We start from the raw sequence: 21,672 nt of genomic DNA, 5'->3' as shown, positions 1-21,672 counted from the left end.
ATATTCCGATTACGATATTTTTCATCCTCAGGATGCCACGAACTATTCCCTTGACTAAACTTATCAGTTTCCCATAGTCCATGTTTCGGTCGCGCCGGCCATGACCGAAAAAAAAATGATTTGAATTTTTACTATTTTCATCCAAAATCTGTAAGTTTGGGGGCTATGAGGTCCCCTACACTGATCATGCACGTAGTGGCGTACTGATTTGAAAAGATCGGCCGTCTTCGGGCGACGTCGGTCGTCGGCGGAATCCACCTATCAGTTCCTCTGTGACCACAGTCTAACTTTAATCACCGAAGGGCATCGCTGATATCCCTTGTATGTTACACGTTGACAAAATGTTTACAGCAGTTCCGGGATTAAAATGCTCTAAATTGGCAATGACTATTCTGAAGAGAGGAATTAACGCGACTATTAGTTGCTGCTCTCATTCCCAGTATGGAACCACCTGCACTTACACAACTGTTAGGACTTGGCTGTCGCGCAGTCACTTAACGGCGCAGATATACTCCGTTTACTAAGTTAATGACTGTATGAAGACTCATTATCTTGTTAAAAACTGCAGGCGTTAAGATTGGGCAAATGGAACCCACAGCCAGCGGGCACCACTGGGTTCCATCATCACACAGCAGGGTCGAGAGGGGCGCGAGGAGGTGGAGGGGTGGGAGGGGACTGGCTGTAGTGCGCAGGCGCGCGCGCCAGCAGACAGCAGGTGCTGGACTGCTGGCCGCGCGAGCCGGCAACCGTGCGCACTTAACAGCTGACGGCCTATTCGCGGGTCGCGCGGCAACGCCGCACTTGATACGCTCTGTGAGCCGACCAGACTTCGCCACAGGCCTGCCTACTGCCAGTTGCTCCGCGGGTTGGGAACGGTCCTCAATCGCAATATAGTATGGGGCACGACAACGTCGAGGATTACGGACCGTGTGCCTTCAGCGATCTGTGCAGTCGACAGTTTTATGAATTCGAACAGCATGGCGACTGTTTTGCCTACGTTAAGAGCAAGTGGTAGTAAACGGCCAGCAACTGTACAGCATTCATTAAACAAAGGAATTTGTCAGCAGAATTCACGACCGTGACTAGTGAGGTAACGCTTAAATCCACCTGTCAAATCAGGCAAACGACGACTACTTGAAGGCGATGTACGATGCCTAAGTATGTTCGCTTTGCAAATCGAAAACATTATGACCAAAGATTTAAAAAAATTCGTTTTTCACAAACTGATAGCCTCCATTTGTTCACATATCGATACATGTTTGTTACTCTGTCAATATGAACATACCGAAGATGAGTGTTTCCAAAATCAACTGTAATATACGAACTGGACAAAGAATAGTTTCTCACAGGCACATTTTAACGTTTCACAGACATTCGCTCAGCCTCACGAAGACTAAGGAACCAGAGGAGGAACCACGACATGCCCATTACGTTCACTACGGAATTGCCGAAGCTAAACTGAAGAACTAGCACCTTAAGTATTCTTCCTGCAAGTCTCACCCACGACACTGGAGACACTCCATAGTAATTATTATCCGTCGACACAACACTTTAAATTATCAATGTTTAAGCATAATTATGTTAACAAAAGCAACAATTTTTAACAGTTTGGAGAAATCAGACTTCCCTCAATTCCACAGCGTGTTATGTGCTGTGGCGATGGGGGTAACGGGCTGTCTTCTGAAGTAAACGAATGTAGCGGCAAAGTTAATTCACAATATGACAAATTCTGTCTAACTTCTCAGGATCTTTATGCTCACTGATCAATAGCACTTTCCGAATGGTGAATTCCTCCAGCGAAAGATCAAATATTCTCAGCTTATTTCCCTGACCGACAGCTCTGCTAACGTTAAAAAACAAAATTAAAAACTTATTTAGGCGGAAACCGATGAACGACATTATCAAATAAGGAATTTGACTTGCAATATAACTACGGTAGCTAATATTTAATTTGCTTGTTTGTGATGGAACTGGTGTTAAATAAGGAAGCGTTACTTACAGCAAACCAAGACCGAAAATTCGTAACACGTGTGCAGTACAAATGGAGCCGCTATAAGAAGATTCTAACATTCTCACACCACTTGCGCTAAATAAGCACGTTTTTATAAAGCTCAGATAAAAATTCTTTGAATAAATGGGCCAGTAAAGGTGATTCTCAAACATTTTGCAATGGCTTCCTTATATTTTCTGCCTAAAATAGTAATGTGTGGCTTAACGAGTTGGTGCAACTTTCAACTGGGCGTCACATCGAACCTACCCCAGTGAACCTACAGTGGTAAGGGGACTTCGGATTCTGACGCTGAATCGGTTCCACGTGCCGTTTCCGGAGAATCTTCACATCGTTGAGAGGTGATTACTACGTTAAAGGCAGCCTGAAAAAATCCGTGGACCTGCCGGTATTCGATCTCACGACCTCCTTTCGGTTTCCAGGAAAGCGCTAGACCACCAGTCCCGACATATTAATAGAAATATATTATTAAAGTTAAAACATATGTCAACCACCTAATACGTAAGCTGCATTATGTTTTACGTCAAACTTCCATTACTGCTTCTTCCACAATCAGCATTGACCTGAGAAAAGCTGTGGCGACGAGTAAATACGAGAATGTGATGCAAATAAAGCACCACCTCTGGACGTCAAGTTGTTAACGTTACTCCTTTCGGTATATCCAGTACGTGCTCTTCGCGTAGAACAAAAGCGACCTTGAGCAAACCTGCTCCTGGACGCGTGTATATGCGTAGGTAGACGCTACAACCGATTTCGCTTCCAATCAGAAGCACGAACAGCAGTTGCAGTAGAGGTACAGGTACCAAATAAATAACTTTTCTGAGGAACAAATCTACGTCTTCATTTTTTAAGTAATCTTAAAGAAGCTGCTCTCATTCGAAAGCCGAAAAAGTAGCTACTTTGTGCAGAGATACTTACATAGCTTAATGCTATTTTAGTGGAATCGCGGTTCCAAGAAAATGTTGGGTACGGAGGAGTTACTTCAAACGCTCAATTCGTCACATTTTACTGTCACTGAACCTCGCACTGGAAGTATTCTCTGAAACGGCCAGTTTCCCGTGCAGCTACACGCCTCTTACCACTGTCGTATGCGTTCTGTCTGACTTGTGAAGATACGACGAAAAATCAACTTCTATCAAGTTATGTATGGTGTAAGGGGAAATATCGTTTAAAGTTGTGCGATACTTTCTCTTACTTCTGCTAGGATGTGGATGTAAACTACTTACATTCCTTGCAGCTGATTATATGATCGATTCGCTACAACAGTTCATAACAAATCAAATTTATTAAATTGATGTATCAGTCCTACCTCAACCTCTTGTGACATTACCAACATCTTTGCAGCAAAATTCTAACAACCAGGAAAATTTAATGCAAGATTTTTAAGAGTTTTCGGCCCAATCATATTTGCCATGATACACGACTTTTTTTGTTTGTAGAGTTCAGTCCGTATGGAATTTAAAATCTTTTGGCAATTATGGAATATTTAAACCAGCCACCCCTTCACGACCACGATTTACAAGATATCACGTATTAAAATGCAACAGTATTTCAAACGATACTTATACATGTACTGGTTTCTGGTGAGACCCACTATTACAGAAAGAACTGAACTTTCGAAACTCCGTGTCAGTCAAACGTTATTGATCCTGGTGCATAACTTTAATTTGCTTAGAAATATTTCAGCTATGAACGAATAATTCATGTATAGCTGACTTCGCTCTAACATCTGATCATGCAAATTCAAAGTATACTCTCCAAACACACCTTTTACTGCAACTAGGGCGTCGAAGTTCAGTGCGCCATCCGCGTTCAAACGGCCCTCTGCTGAGATAAGCCACTGGGCTCTCGACGCTCGTCTGCGTGTTGATTTACGATATGTAAAATATTATCGCCGCTTTTTCAAGTGAAAAGAGCGTAACTGGAGTATCAAGAGGTACAGTCAATAGTGTAATTTTCCTACGTCAGAATATTCCCTTAGTGTGTTTTGAGGAAACACGTAAGGTCACCTTGGTCTGAGGAAAGCAAGCTTACTTCTAACGTCCGATAACAGTAAACATGTTTACGACCCGTCTGGCCTAGAGTAAATTGCTGTTATCCGCAATACCCAACGACGACTGGAGGGCGATACAGATTACAATTACCAAAATTCAAATAATTTTTTTGATTATGTTCAGGTAATGACGGACAATCAAAAGCATCTTTAGTTTATAGATCAACTAGAGCATGCGCGTGAGCTTGTAGCTTTAAGCTGGTCCACGAATAGATGTTTATATTTAGACTTGTGACAGTTTGGTAATTTGGGTACCGTATACTGTGTCTGTGCTGAGCAGATCTAAACAAAGATGTCACAACCGTTTCGGCCTCAAAGGCCGGTCACAAACGGTTTTCTTAGGAAATCTGAAGATGAGGAAACATGGAATTCTCAAGACAACAGCACTCTGACGAACTGCCAAAGGCAGTGAAATCTGACAACGAGGTCACGGAAGAAATTCTGATTTTGACAGTTTTCGAAAAGTTTTAGTCGGCATGACACTTTCCTATTTTCTCTGGGAATTGGTAATATTTGCAAAACACAGAACTGGAAAAAAACCATGTACGTGCCGCATTGTGGAGCACGAAATAGGAGATGTTTGATGTCAAGTCTATAAACAAGCATTCTGATAAACGTAAAAGAGGCTTATATACTTTCGTAAATATTGCGGAGTTCTCCAACATTGTCAGTACCAACGGAAGGCAGTGTACGATTACGAGTGTGTACTTATTCACTGAATGTACGAGTAAGGAATTTTCCTCGCCAATTCGAACAGCAATTGAAGACATTAAGAAAAACATTGGGCTTTGTCATGGAGTATGTCATCCTGGATAGAGCGTTATCGATAGATGAAGTCAAGCGTGCCCCAGGTAAGCGCGTTGTGGCCTTACTCGGCATGTTTTATATTCATGGGCCACCAGACAACATGGCAACCTCAGAATCTTCAGAGACGATGTAGTTTTCTATAGCGAAATACTGCCTGGAAAATAGCTGCATAAATATTTAAGCGAATCTTGATACGATTTCAAAGTACTGCGACTACTAGCGGCTTGCATTGTGTGTTCAGGAACATAAAATTACGTATTTCACCAAATGAAAACTAATATTCTATAACAGTATCTATGAGTCACAACAACTCAAATGCCTGGATGTAAAAATTTGCAAGGATCTGAAATGGAATGACAACATATGCTCAGCTGTAGATAGAATAGGTCGCAGACCATTTCGTTCGCAGGATACTAAGAAAATTTAGTCCGTGTTCGAACGTCGCTGCTTAGTCAATTCTAAAGCAACCCATCCTAGAATACAACAGAAGGGTGCAGCACTCATACCGAATGAACTGCACAGACTCAAATTACCGGACGAAAGCCCAGTGCAAGTTTCGAGGACGTATGCTGTGAGAAAATCTACGACTATACTGTAACGCCATTAGTGATCGCGAAGACAAGATAGTCTAATTATCGCACAAAAACATTTAAGTACACATTCTTCCGGTCCTCTGTAGGCGAATGGGAATGGAGGAAACACTGATTGTGGACAAGGCTAAGAACCCTCTCCGATGTACTTCACAGTGGTTTGCAGGCCTCAATTGTCAGCACCGACCTGCCGCTCAGTGAATGAAATATCTGCACCGTAATTATACACGTAGTCATATGCACGGGAAGTGAAGTGCACATCTTCACAAAAATTTTAAGAACAAAGTTCACATGTAAACAAAAGATGACATCCTGACACACTGGAATTTACGATGCTGCAATAGAATAGTAGGATGATTGACAAACTTGGGACATTACCAGAAAATCTATTCCTTATCTTATGAAAATATCCTTAAATATTTCGAACTGTTCTACTAGCATTCTCCAAATAGCGAATAGCCACGTCCAAAACGGTGCTGCTGTGAAACTTCACTTTAGTCAAGGTGGATATAGCGCTACCAAAAGGAACCAGGAAGAACGCTGGCGACCCACTATCCACCCTCCTACTTCCACGTGACTCCAATACGCCGTCGTGCGACATCCCAAGCCCAGCGACCGCGCCGTCACAGCTGTTCGCGGACCCGGCCGGTGGAAATGCCAAAAGCGACGAACTGGCGGCGGGTTTACTGGCGCGCACAAAGGCCTGGACCGCCGCCAGCGCCGGCGCGCCGCGGTCAGTCCCACGGCTGAAGGTTCACCGCTGCGTCTGACCGCAGGTGGTCGTCAGGAAGCGGGCACTCTTACAAGAGCTCCCCACATTCGATACAGGCATGCTCGCCGAGTGTTTCGACCCAATCTATACTCTCTTCTACTGCATTTTTTTCAGAAAACGACGATGTAGATTTAACTTAATCCAAGCAGGAACCTATTCTTCGCGTGTGCGAGTGTTCCTAACGTTCTCTTGCGGGCAGTCCACCTCATTCCTGTACTCTTTACAAATTCTGTGACTGTCTAGGCCGACGTTCTATGAATTTATCAAGTAGTATACATTTTATCACGTAATCACGGCGTAGTCATACGCTAACACATTGTGCGTGACTAGTGTGTGAAAATAAGCAGCGAAATGGATAACTTGCGTCAGGTGCAATATTATTGCCTTGTGTCAATCTCCAAGTCCCTTTAATTTCACTACTTTTATCCTTGTTTCATCCCCCGCAGCACCCATCGTTTGAATGCGCCAATATATATATATATATATATATATATATATATATATATATATATATATATATATATATATGTGTGTGTGATTTCCTTCCTCCCCCCCCCCCCCCCACACACACACACACACACACACACACACACACACACACACACACACACACCCCGAAAAATGCTTGCAGGAAGGTACCTTTTAACCCGACTAGTATCTTCCTTGCTCATTCCACTCGGAAATGGAAAGAGGAAAAAACTGTCTAGTCCGCGCAAACTAAGCTGATATTTTGCGCGGTGCTTCATGGTAGCGACCATAAATTTGGTATGCCCGTACTTTATTGTCGACCAAGTGAGTCACCGCGACAGGAGTCAGTTTGCGTGGGAAGTACACGTTTTTCCTTCAATTGGAGTATTTTGGGCAAAAGCACAATTAAATCGTTAAGTTATGTTACCAGTTTCGACAAGAAGTCACCAAACTGATTACTGAACTGCCGTTTAACACAATTGACACCCGTTCATCCATGTGAACACCCTGCCCATTTTAGTGGTTGCGACTACTACTACTACTACTACTACTACTACTACAACGTCCTCTTCCCCTTTTCTTTTCACTTCTCTCGATTTTCTTTTTACACATGACAAAACTATGGCTCAGCTGAAATATCCTGTTATTTTTTAGTTTCCATTGTGGCAAGGTTAGCTTGTGTAGGAGGGGACTGGGGCAGTGTGGGGTGGGGGGGATAGCGGGGAGTCAGATCGTAGCAGCGTGTACCCTGTAACTGCTTGCACTGCATACGTGCACATATGCTGGCGTAATGCTCTAATTTCGAAAGTAGTCCTATTCACTCACGACTGCAAGAAACAGCGACAATGTGAGCAGGAACCTATCCGAACAGCCCACACGCGGTTAGGGCCTCACTTTAACGTTTGTCCTACAGAGGAGTGTGTATCATATCAGAATTTACCAGAGTGTAGGATTAAGAGCTTTCAGGCGATGCTGATCATTGGGTAACTGACAGCTGGTGGCACCATCATCTGCACTGCAATGTGTCAACGCAGGGGCCAGTTGCAAACGATATTTTATCGACGACTTGCATGGCGCTAGCGTCGCTGACGAATCGTCTCGTTGGATCATTACTTTCCCTTCGAGGGGGCTGAGAACTCGAAATGGCTACGCAGACAAGCAGCGCGCCACTTTCTTCGCCGCGCTTGTGTTACACTTTCTCGGTGACAAGCCAACATCGCCTCACGCAGTCTAACAATTTGGCCGTGTGTACCCATGAAGGAGAACACCGGCAGTTAGCAGCGACGATGTATCCAAATGTGCCATTCCATCATAAGGGACCTCTTTAGTTGCAGCATTATAGCCATATAAAGAATGACTCCACCTGGCTGCTAAGTAGTTTTATTTCCTCTGAATATACGAAAGTGAAACAGTACTCACGTTATAGAAAAAGTATGTGAAAGGAGTCACCATTAAATATATTCAGGAACCAGGTTGCGTCGACATGAGCTACAATAGTCTTGGACCTTTACAGTAGTTTATCACTTCTGACGGAATTTCAACGTAAATGCGTATTTTTCTCAACTTAAATTACTCCTCTGCAGAAACCCAGATGCTAATTTTCTTGAAATTTACATGATCCAAACATTCCTATTCTGTTTTTTAAAACATTCAAAAGCATCCCTCCTAAACGTTTGAGTGTCGCAGATTTGGCGAATTAACTTACAAACACTCCAAGGTAAGAACAAATTTGCGAAACTTAAATTTCTAACAGAGAAGCAAATTAAAATTTACACGCTTTTTTTTATAATACAGACATTTTGTGAGATAGGGAGGCGGCTTAATGAACAACAAGTTAATAGTCGTGTGAGCTAATAGAAGAAAGTCTCTCTTAAAAGCGTTTTGTGGGAAGTTGTATGTTCATAATTTGAGGTATGTAACTCACTTTTTGCACTTGCAAACTTATTTATGTGAGTAGCGCCAATAAATCCCAGACTGTTGAACAACATAAATTCGCTTCCTTGACCGATTTCAGCCACAGCAACGTGACGAACGACTTGTTTCCATCAGACGGTTCTTTGTAGGGATACTGAAACTCCAACGTTTGCGCAGAGCAACATGCGTAAAGAATCTCCCTGCTTTGAATGTAGTGACCCATCGCTCCCAGTTAACGCCACACATTTTTCTGATGATCAGACTGCCTCTTACGACAACCGAGTTACTCCACGCGAGGCGAATGTCGCAGTAGCTGATAGGTCAGCTAACGCCGACCACTCGAACGATGATCCTTAGACCAAAGAACAGTAAAAAAGAAATGGAGACACTGGTTCCCCACATTCACAGTAGTTCAAAACAAGGACTAGGACAAGTTGCTAGCATCTGTCTTTTGGGATAAAGATGGAGTCCTACTTACCGACTACTTACAATGCAGTAACACCATTACTACGAAGTAATACGATGAACTTACTGATAAAATGAAACGTTTCGTCTCCAAAGATCGTGGAGAAGGGGGGGAGGGAGAGGGGGAGAATTTTTTCTGTAAGGCAGTACCCTCCTCGCAAGCCGGTCATAACGACGCGAAAATTGGCAGATCTTCACTTTCAAATCCTCAAATATGCACTCTATTCTCCCTTCTGACCGTGAGGAGGGCTGTTATCTATTCCCAAACCTCAAGAAATATCAAGGGTAGACGATTTCTGAATCTTGAGGAAGCCAGAAAGGCTGCTGATGAGTGGTTTACAGCACAATCGAAACCTTTTCATGTGGGTTAAAGAAGCTATAACAAAGAACCATTAATGCGTTGAGCTCACGGAGAACATGTCGAGTTAAAGTTAAGCCGCATAACAGCATTTTTTCTGTGTAAGGCTCCTCATAGCATCTTCAGAAAGAAGTCTCCGCAGTGTGTTTAAAAATGGTATGAAATACCCGTCGGTATTGGAGGGCAATTACCCGCGAGAAGCGACTGTCAACGCGGCGCGAGACCAATCGGAGCCAATCGCTAGGGGCATGGATGACTGTGGCAGCGGCGGTGCCGACGGACGCCCCGGGCATTACGTGGCAGGCGGGATCAATACGGACGGCCGCGGGCAGCCGGACCCAGCGAGGGGCACGAGCACGTGTCCGCGTCTTCCCTGCTCCACATCTCCAACTCGACCTACTGTCGGCACACGGCGGCTGCCGCCCAAAGACATCGATAGCCCCCAAAAGACGGCCACTAGACGCTAACAAAGTTTGGCTTAAGGTTGCCTCACACGTAACTGCATGCTTGACAAGCACGCACAAATTCCTCGTGCCTCCACATAGCTCTTGCATGCTTGTGGAACCATCATTTAGTTTACCAGAGTGTCACTGACGACGATGCGCTGCTCTTAGCGGATATTTTGCTTCTCACAAAAAAAGGCTGAAACGTGATATGGAGTGAAGAGTGGTCAAACGAAAACCATATTCCCATATTAACTGAATATGGCCTCATGAATGACATAACTATTGCAAGATGTATGAAGAAACATTTGAATTCCCTGATTATAGTTACATCTTTGATTTTAAAAGCAGGAGAGTCATGAGAGAGGCTACAGCAACAAAACTGCTTTCTCATGACAGACCTCAAATACACATCTGTAGTTTCTGTAGCTTTTTTAAAAGAATATTATCATTGTGCCTCTGGCTTCTGCAAGATCCAATGCTTTGTAACTCGCAAGAGCAACGCTGTATGCAGTGCCCCTATTTTGTCATAGCATTCCTTACTTTTTACATGAACGGAATTTCATAAGCATGGATGCCTTTCATAGATATGAATAAACTGCAATTCATGATCAATATTTGAGATCAGACATGGTGGCTACAGTATTCACACTACAGAGATTGCCTCAGAACTGATAAATGTTTGCACATGCCTGCCTATTCTTGGCACAGAAGGGCAAGCACGGACATGCCTGGAGACTTGGATAAACGCGCATACAATCCATAAATTAAATAAAGCATAAAGCTGCTTGAAAGTCCCGATGTTCGCACACATTTCTCTTATGCCCAAGTATGTTTGTACTTGCATGCTTGTAGAATTGTGTGTGTGTGTGTGTGTGTGTGTGTGTGTGTGTGTGTGTGTCCAGTTTTATTTAGCTTACCCCCGAGTCAAAGCATGCTTCTTTCTACCAGCATTCACTTGGGTTTTGATAATGTGGACCTAAGAAGACAGCCAGCTTTGCCGTTGATGAAGAATGAAAAATTGTTATGTGGTGGTGGTAAGCTTTTAATGGAAGTAAAAACATTTTTGAATCAATTGCAAAATAAAGTTGAGACTCCCTGGCACTCCCAAAAGCTTGCATTAAAAAGTATGACCATTATGATTGAAACTAAGTCTACAAGAAAGACCGATACCAGTACTGCGACTTCTCATGAGCTTTAGGGGTTATGAACTTTTCAAGGTTGTGGTAAGAGCTTTCATTGTGCATGCTTGTCCAGCTTGCACCTTGAAGTGGTCTCCAATGATTATGCAGACTAAAATATCCCTGTAAAAAATTTTGTTATCTTGGAACTAACAGCCTATTTTCGTGTTCTACACAGCCACACCTACCATTTCATTTGCACAAACAATTTCTTTCTTGTAGTACAAAGAGAGATATTTGAATACCCAAACATTCGAATTTGGTCATATTATTAAAATTTCAAATGTGCACACACGATACCTCGCAGAAGTATAAAATGGCACGATATATTAAGATTAACAAAGCATGGAAAAATACAGAATGCGACAAAAACCAATAACGAGTCATTCAATGCCAAGTGGTGTAGATGTTCCCACATGACCATTAGATATTTCAATGAAATTTGTACTGACAATCACACGTTCCCCACAAACACTGGTAGTTTCACAGTCATTAATTCAATACTTTCAGGAATTTAGTCATTTATTTGACACCACAGCACAGCTATCAACAGTGCATCCATGTGTTTTAGGTAACTTTCAAGGCAATATCTTCGGCTATATTTTCTCGAAAGAAACAAACCAAGGCTACCTTGTACAACTTTTTGTGCACTTCTAAGTGAAATAAAAATTTTCTTGGCAATTTGCATATGGATAAACTGAAGCAAAGTTATCCAAAAAAGACAGGCACTTGAAAAACATTAAGTTTAGCTTTTTTTATCTCCAGAAGTAACTGGAATAAACCTGAAAGTTTGCACGCACCAAATTACCAATATAAGGCCTTCAAATATACAATTTCATTCTCCTAGTACTTTCAAATAAGCCACAATTTCAGGGTAAAATTTATTTTGCTACAGAACCAAAAATGGCTATTTTTGGCCACTTATAAAAAAGTCTCCTGTAAACTACTTTGAACCACTTTCATTAGAGAGAACATAATCTAATCCATCTAAAAACTATTTGGTGTTGCAATAATGAGCAAATAAGGCCCTAAAAGACAACGATAAGGTGGAAGTGCATTAAAAATGGGTTCATATTCCACTGGTACTCAAATCTGATAACTTTTGTTATGTTGTACACTTTTTAGTACTCTCAGGGAACGACAGCATCTAAAGCATTGATGACTAAGAAGTCAGGAAGACCAAGAAAGTAAAAAGATCGAAAAGGGGTGTCATTTGTCATGACTCATTGTGACCTATTTCAGTGTTTCTCTGTTGTTACTGAATCAAACCAGTTATAAACTTCACAATATAACTATGCATTACTGGGACAATGGAGACCACGGTAATAAAATTATTCTATAACAGCTGCAGCACACAAAAACAGCGTCAGTTTTGCACCACTGTCATACTGCGTAAATTTCGATGAAGTCGACAGTAATCTGACATTTATGCAATACATTCACGTTGCACAGAATTATTTGTTTGTATTTTTATTGTGTAATTCTACTGATGTGCCAGTTTAAAATTCTGGTTTAAGGTATAGCATATCTTCTGTTAGCATAGTTTGTGTTTATGTAGGAAATTAATGTACATATGAAAACTTTTATAAATGTGATAGTATGATCAATGGTGGCTTAATCACCACTGGTTCCTTTTAAAATGCAAAAACCACTATCCTTTCACCATATGGGCCACCCTCAACAGCTGTGCAACAGCAGGAACACGCTTTCTTCACCACAGGTTCCCAAACCTGATAAGGGTTTCTTTAAACAGGATCCCAGCTGATAGATTTCTGTAAGTACCAGAGGCCAAAGCTAGAAGGGGTCTTTCTACGACCCTAATATGTTTATGTCAAGCTATTGGAAATTTTTAAAGGTTTCATTAATTTGCTGTTGTACGTCATGAAGCAAATTCTACTGCTGGCCAGATGTTACTGATGGGAATACTTGGGAAGAGATTTTGGTAACACAGAACACAAAAAACACTTAAAATGTGATTACCTCAAATCATTAGAGGCACAAAAAAGTAAACTACTCTGTATTGGATTCCTTATTCCATTTCATTTTTTATAAAAATAATTCTGTAGAGCTGAACACTGTAGCGATATAAAAAACTTTCAGTTTTTCTGATTAGAGCCCATTTCCTAGTCATCAGAACTAATATCTTCCATATAGAGTACTCAACCATTGTAGAACATAACAAAAGTTGTCAGATTTAACTTTAATGCAAGCAGAATATGGACTCATTTTCAATGCGCCTTCACTTTGATCTTTATTAGAGCTTTATATGCTTGCACTTCAAAATCAAAAATAATTTTTAGGTGGTTTAGAACACAGTCTTTCTAAAGAAAATGGTTTAAGAGTTTGCAGAAGACCCTTAAAAGTAGACCAAAAAACTTGGCATTTTTTGAAAAATAATAAACTTTGCCCTCAATTTGTAATGTATTGCAAAGCAGTAGGGGAATGAAATTTTACATTCTAAAACCCTGTACTGGAAAGTTTTGGATGCTCCCGGAATCCCTACTGGACATACAAAAAGTTGAACTTCACATTTTTTCAAGCACCTATCTTTAGGTATACACTCGCACACACGCACATATCCATCCACACATACAGACACAAGCTGCTTGTGTCTGTATGTGTGGATGGATATGTGTGTGTGTGCGCAAGTGTATACCCGTCCTTTTTTCCCCCTAAGGTAAGTCTTTCCGCTCCCGGGATTGGAATGACTCCTTACCCTCTCCCTTAAAACCCACTTCCTTTCGTCTTCCCCTCTCCTTCCCTCTTTCCTGATGAGGCAACAGTTTGTTGCAAAAGCTTAAAATTTGTGTGTGTTTGTGTGTCTATCGACCTGCCAGCGCTTTCGTTCAGTAAGTCACCTCATCTTTGTTTTTATATATAATTTTTCCCACGTGGAATGTTTCCTTCTATTATAAGTATTAAATTGGCGAAAATAAAATCTTATCAATGTTTACTGGGGACACGCGCAAATGTTAACACAAAATTTCGGCACAATCTGAATGTCACACGGGAACTTTTTTTAAAATCATACCCCTTGGAAAGGAATGGCCCTAAGGGCAAGGATTTAAGACTGCTTCCTTTACTGAAAAATTAAGTTAAATTGCATAATCACACCCCCATACTTTGTACGTCCTTTACAGCTTACAAGCATCATAGCATGAAAACGACGACAAATCTAATGACCTACTACAGCTGACAAGATACAGAACACTCATCGGGAGCCACCCAAAGCAGTTGCTGTGAATACATTCTGGTCATTATGTACCACTACCAAAAAAGTTCGTTAAACTCCATGAATGTGTCAAACATATTTAGGTATGCACACTGAACTAATTATATCAAGCAACTATAATAAATCTGTAACTTCCTTATATCTCATACCAACTGGAATAAAGCACTCAAATGTAACGGCCTGACTCACATGGACTAAAGTTTCTTTATATGTTCTAACGACAGCAATTGGTCCAAAACAAATTCTACGTCATGACATTTGATCCAATATGTTTTCGATAACAAACCATTTCACAAGAGTTACTATCGAATGGATACCGTCTAGTGTGTCGAAATTGAGTCACAAGAGACTGGCCTCTGCCTTTAAGAGAGCAAAACATCGCATTAAATAAGCAGGAGCACAAGTGTTTCAGCCTTTCCCACCATCTAAAACAATGAGTGACAATCGTGGTTCACTCAGCCAGCAGATTTTTTCACTGAAAATCTACAGGTCTCAGGGGAGGGGGGGCAAGATTTGATGTCCTCATACTATGAATAATGCACAAACAATATAGCAAACTGCAGTGTTTCAACACTGGTGTGCAAATGGTAAGTACAAGATCTGTGCTGACTGTGCAGCTTTAAGAATACGAATTCCTCAACCTACATTGTTTATGACATTTGAGCACAGTGGAATATATCAATATCCATCAGTTTTTGCAGAACATTTGTAACAGACAAAAACATGTTAGGTGTGATGTACAGAAAGGTCAATTTATCATTTCCCTCTCCCAATTCCAGCACAAGTTTTAACACCCAAGCATAATAAGAACACAAATGTAAAATATACAGATTCAGGATGAAAGAATCTGAATGATAATGCCTAGTCACATATCCAAATTTAAAAATAAAGATGGATATCTGCAAACTCATTTCACTAACATTCTTTGACTTACTTGTTATTTAGAATACAAGCACTGATGAAAGGCTAGCACAAATGGGGTTCATGCAGTGTTTAGTTACACATATCAAATTACTTTACAGGAATTTAAGTTGTGGGAGAATACATGAATGTTTGTCAAAGTCTTATTAGTAACTGTCAGACGACAGAGCATTTCAAGATCGTTTGAATGGAATGAATAATATTTTGGGTTGGTTTGTCTTGGGGGAGGAAACCAGAAAGCGGTGTCACTGGTCTCATCAGATTAGGGAAGGACAGGGAAGTCAGTCGGGCCCTTTCAAAGGAACCATCCCGGCATTTGCCTGGAGCAATTTAGGGAAATCATGCAAAACCTACATCAGGATGGCCAGATGCAGGATTGAACCATCGTTCTCCCGAATGCAAGTCCAGTGTGCTAGTCACTGCACCACCTCACTTGGTGACAGTATCTTGAACAGGAGGTTATAAGAGTGGCAAAGTGAAGCAAGAGAAATGATTGTAGGCAAAGGGTCTACACTGTTAAGTTTTGCTACTTACGCAACAAAATAATGGACTACATAACTACAATAGTTTTAAATGTAGTCACAAATGTATTTCTTTAGTAGAAAAATGTTTCATTAAATATAAATTCAGGTATATAGAAAACTTTCCTGAAAGTGTGTGGTGTACTGCCTTATACAGAAGCAACATGATAATGACAGTAAGAAAAGAACAGAAGAATGTTTAGGATTAGATGGCTATACTTGGAAATTAAATTGCACAGGAAACAGCTACACCCAACTCCCACTTCATAACACCACCTGTGATCACAGAATGTCAGCACTTTCTCAAGACCACTGATGGCAAGTGTCAGATATATATTATCCGAAAGAGTCATACCAAAGAAAAACCTCATGTTTAATAAGAAGATTAACTTCCTAAAACCTCAATACAAATAGTAGCATAATTGGGTAAAGTTTCTGTAATGCTACCAACGAAATAGTTTTGAAGGTGTTTTCACCAATGATGTGAAATGTTCTCAGACATGGCATTCCTTTGCTTATATTTTTTTCCTACATTATCACATCCTAACTTTACAGGCTACTTATGAGTATCATAAATGACATTATCCTCAACTTCAACAATATTTGTATTTGGTAACTACGGGACGACCCTCTAATTAGAACAACTGAAGGTTGTGAATGAGTGAGAATTCAAACGAGCCAAAGCAATGCGTTGCACGAGTTCCTTTAAGAGGTAAATATTTTCCTACGACGCACGGCCTCTTTTAATCACACTAGAAATCTGACCATGTACGACGGAAGACGCGCAACCTCTTTCCCACTAAACCACGCACAACCAGGTTTACGTGCACGCCATAGTCTGATAATTCCATAGCAGAAGAAAACGGAAGCTTGAAAAACAAATTGTGCTAAATGTCTGCACTAGCACGCACCCAACACGCCGCTGCAAACTGAGCGATAAACTTATCTATGGTACCACCGCAACTGACATGCGTCAGAGAAAAGCAAGCACGGCCAGTACAAAGTGGAGTCATTTCTACTTATCGTTCGCTCCCCTTTCCAGTGAAATACATTAACAATTTAAGGCAAATATATCAATTTATACTGAGAAAAGTGACTAGCAACCTATATCCTACTCATTCTTTTTCGTCCCGTTTTTACTGGCTCCTTCGAGGCAAATCGTGAAAGCCTAACAATTACAAGGGCGGATTGTCGAGTACGTCATTAATGAGTACACTGATCGGACACTTTCACTTTCATAGGAATGCTATATTTGACAAATTCCTCTGCTCGTATATAGGAGCGACTATCGACTGTCCTCGTCACGGGACTTTCCGCGGCCAACTCAATGCTGACTGATGACATGCCAGAGCCCACAAGGCTTTCACACAAGCTGTGCGTGACTTCACGCATGCGCACACGATCCGAGCCGTACAACCTACGGAACATCTTAACGACTCCTGTGTCACATTTACCACCACGCGCCTTTGTAAGTTTACTAGTTGAAGCCGAAGGTGTAAGTTGTTTCAAACAATACCCCTACACCTTTATGGATAATCTAGTACTGTATCTCGACAACCATTCCTCAAAAAATCTAATGAGAACGATTTCTGAAGTTCAAGGTATTAATAGCAAGGCAGGTGGTAATTTCTCTCCAGCTTACGTTATTTGGCCTACCTCATGATAATGTCGGTTCTCTGTTGACTAACAGTCCGTCAATTAACAATAACGTCACTTCCAGTACAGCTCTTCGGGGCGGGGCAACCTGTATATAGTTATGCCAAAATGTGTTTCAGTACAAGACGGGTTTAACGTCTAATTGGTGTTGCTTAAGTTCCTTAAGCCCCCAAAACCGGAGAATAATTGCGCTGTTATTTCCGGTTACACCACGAAGTCTTGATTAGTTTATCAAGGATAACTGTCCTTTGCCAGGACTAATGTAGCAGGTTACATCGTCGATCTGAATGATCGTCTGTATCGAAGAAACAGCCGTGCTTAGCCTGACGTCAGCAAAACCTCACACCACAGTTGGTTGCTTGTTCCATTGACCAATCGACGGTACGGTAGCCGTTATGATGTGGAACGTGTCACAAGAAATGCAAATATAAAACGATTTTTTTACTACAGTGTTAAAGATTAATATTTCTATTATTTATCCCATTCCCTTAAATGGCACAACATGCATATATTTATTCCTAATCAAGAATTCATCTATGGTATAGGAGTTGCCAAGGAGATATGATTTCAACAAAAACCGTTGGTCCCGGCAGAAAGGGCTGACGTCACAAGCAGGCCACATTGCAATGATGAATCGTGGTGTAGCAGTTATGTTGGAGCGAATGTAACCATACGGCCGGGCGGGTAAACCATGCATGACATCAGTAGAATATCTGTAAGCATTTCAACCTATCACTCATTCCCTAAAATTTGAGCTTACAAGGGAACACATTTATGGCGAACATTACTGCCCCTCGTTTATTGCTAGAAGAGTTCGCTATAAGATGGCGAAGTGAATAACAGGACAGAGAGCCAATATCCACGAAATCTGCTGCTGATGTCTTTCAAAGAATAAAGGCCAAACGCATATGGTACAACAATTATTCAGTTGTGACTAGGCGGTTCAAAAGTAATGTACCTTACAAGAATAAAAATCTGCTATAAAGATTTACAGAATTTAAAAACCTCTTATTTTTCAATAATAGCTTCAAATTCAAGATTGTCTTCCAGAGTAACTGCACTCCACAAAACCCACTGCAGAATAAAGTTTTGTGACAGTCAACGGTACTCTCGAGAATTATGAATTTGAGGCAGATAGAAAGAACACGAGTTTTTCTGTAGATTATAAAATGGCCTTTGTCCCACGTGCCATATTTTGAGGATAGATGGGGATAATATAAAAGACGATCTTACATGATTAAATCGAAGGCAGAAGACCTGGAGGAAGGGCAGTAAATAGATGGCTGGATCAAGCGAAGATCATTACCAGCCTGCATCTTCACATTAGCCTATACGAGTGTTGAGAATATTCACGTAGATGGTGACGACTAGTCGGGGATTCAGTTTCTTGCGAAATGACTAAAGAAACGAGGTCAACACACAGCAACGAGTAAACAGACTAATGATAACTGGTAAATTACAGTTCGAAAGACAACTATACAAAATAAAAATATTCTATTGAAACTAGGCTAAGTTAAAATAGTGGCCGATTATATCATTAAAATTTACAAAATACCTGACAAACTGGGGCATATCAACTGCCTTTCAACGGGAACTATGAGGTAACCAACACATTGCAATAATAATAATAATAGGCTAATAATACCATCGCTGAAGACGGACATCGCATCTTAGGGTAATAGGTATATTTACTATCTAACCGTATTTGTAATAACCTGCTCAAGGAAATTACAATGCGCAAATATTAATTCATTTTATCAATCACTTGACTGCAGAACCAAAGTACCGGCCAAACATAGTATGAAAGTGTCCGAAATTTATCGCTTGCAGAGCGACGTTACACTTAATGGTTTTTGTAGCTAACATCGGAAACTTCAAACCACTTGGAACTGAACTTTCCATCTGTGATAACCTACAATATAACCCGTATAGCTAGCTGCTACAATTGTAGGCCACCCGAATTTACGAATTCCATCTGGTTAACCTTAGTCTTTAAGCAGTACGTGCTGATATTTCGCAATATTCAAATGCCCTAAACTGCAATTTCCTCCAATAGCAAGACCAATGCTTCTACAGGAGCCAATGTTGCTGGGAAAATTGCCAACTGTCCCCAGGAGTCATTAGCTGACATCCATAAAAAGATGCTGCCAAAGGGAAAGAAAATGCTCGTTACTCTCAGCAATTTTATCGCTCAGATGGTACGAAACTGATCAAAACCACATCGGGTGAATCCCACCAGCACCAAAGAATATTTCTACCTATCGGACTTGGCATAGAACAAACTAAAGGTTCTTTAGGCATTGACGTGCGGAATACTAATAGTGCATGTAAATCTTGTTACATGAGCAGTATAGCCATGGCATCTAACACCAATTTTGACTGACACCCAAATTTTCATCGCACCACTTTTACAGCAGGACCAGATACAAGTGACACTCATTAACTCGCTTCTCTGAGCCAGATGAAACAGAATAACTGCCCAAATACATCCAGAACTAGTTCAGGAATCTTCACTAGCGTTTTGTACACTGAATATCTCTACAAAAGTTTAATGCATCCTATTTGTTAAATTCAAAACCAGATGTTGATTATACGGTTCTGTAGGGTCACGATAGTACGGACATACATTTTCAAACAAATTCCTCTTATGGCCGTAAAATGCCACAAATCACAAGCAATGTCTAATGTTAGACTAAATTCAACCGTGTAACAGCCAGGGTTACTCTCACTGTGCAGAGGTATGCTATCCTAGTTATTTCACGCACGCACGGAGGAAAACCTTGTCTAAGCAGCCACGAATCAGAAAATACAAGCATTCTGGCGACTGTACAACGTCGCCGCCCCAGCCAATCAACATATGAACCATTCACTAATAAACTTCTCACCATTAGCGGTTAATGCTAAATTATCCTTTCCTGAAGTGGCATCCTACAAGAACCAGTATCTGTGCAGCGTGTTCGTGGTTAAGAAATGTGTTACATAAAATATTGGACGTAGTCGCGATAACTATCAGTCATTTCCTACGCAATACATATGACTTTCCTCTACCTAGGAATGCTGACTGCGCACACACTGTCTATAAACAAAACTATACAGAGCTCTTGATACAATGATGCTTGTGCCACAGCTCTCATCCTTTAGAATACCCGCCCGAACACAAATAGCTCCGGGGTGAAAAGTATTGCTCCCTTTCAATGAAGATATAACCCACAGCATAAAACCATTTGAAGAATCTCAACTCTTAGTCTTTTCGGCTACGACAGCTTCTTTAAAATCCTACCTCCTCTCTTAACAAGCGAAATGCCATTGCTTTGATTCAGCAATCCGCCATCTTGAACAGGAGGCACCAAGGACAATGCGTCACATACGTATTTACGAATGAAAGAGAGAACAGTTCATAAATAACAAACAAAATACAATTATTTCTGACAAATACGCACTTGTATAGAAAACACGAAGCAAATCACAGCACTTTTTCAGGTATTGCGTAACTCACCAGACGCGTAAAGTTCAAAACGGACGTCTACCAGATTGCGAGAATACTCGTCCTCTACAACTGTCACACGTAGACTGAATATTTTAAAATTCTGCTACGACCAAGCTATTTGTCAGCTGACAACAGTTTCACGACAAGCACTATCCAGCAGCGACAGGCACATTTCACAGCGCACAGCACTCCACCGCCATGTAGCAACAGCTGCTGTTCGTCGACTGCTGGTAGCGCAGAGCCTATCGCCTGCCCCCACCACGTACCAACCTTGCGGAGACAGCCGAAAGATAACGAAAGCACACGACTACTGAGGGATGCCGTAGTCACCTAATGAGGGCCAAGAAATTTTGCTTATATGTCAAAACTACCGCAACATAAAGGCTGCAGAATGCTTATTGCTTCCCAACGTATATTCTGTGATATGCATAATCCCTACAAGTTCACTCACTCGTATGACTTAACGGATGCGCTTGATCTGCTAATAAAATGTGAACCATAATATTTAAGAAACTACTAGATAATGTTCGCACGCATCAACATTGTAAATAAAATGGTGTGATACTTATTCGATGCTGTATTCCATTCACCTCCTAATTTCGGTCATGTAGGCTACGAACAGCTAACAATAAGTGAAATTACACGAGTGTCTCCGCCTCCCGCTCTATGAAAACTGTCTGCTTTGATTGCATCTTATCTTTGCACAACAAAACAAACGCCTAACGATACTTCTATGGCACCACAAAACAAATGACTATCGTCAGCAGCTTCGTTTCAGTTTCTACTTAAAAGTAAT

General features: G+C 41.1%; 1 protein-coding gene across 3 annotated transcripts in view; it reads right to left on the bottom strand.

The window, feature by feature from the left end:
- The window catches only part of LOC124719060 (AN1-type zinc finger protein 6), a 106,250-nt gene that overhangs the window by 49,073 nt on the left and 35,505 nt on the right, over positions 1-21,672 (bottom strand). Inside the window, exon 1 of one of the 3 annotated variants that reach the window (XM_047244730.1) lies at positions 20,886-21,117. The exons of the other annotated variants lie outside the window; for them this stretch is intronic. The gene's annotated coding sequence lies outside the window, so the exon portion shown is untranslated. Of the gene's footprint in view, positions 1-20,885; positions 21,118-21,672 lie in introns of those variants that run through there. 3 annotated transcript variants of the gene reach the window in all.

This window comes from Schistocerca piceifrons, chromosome 10, assembly GCF_021461385.2.
Source record: "Schistocerca piceifrons isolate TAMUIC-IGC-003096 chromosome 10, iqSchPice1.1, whole genome shotgun sequence".
In the NCBI taxonomy this organism is placed as follows: Eukaryota; Metazoa; Arthropoda; class Insecta; order Orthoptera; family Acrididae; genus Schistocerca; species Schistocerca piceifrons.
The sequence above is the reverse complement of the archived record's forward strand: the minus strand, read 5'-3'. Positions and strand labels throughout refer to the sequence as shown.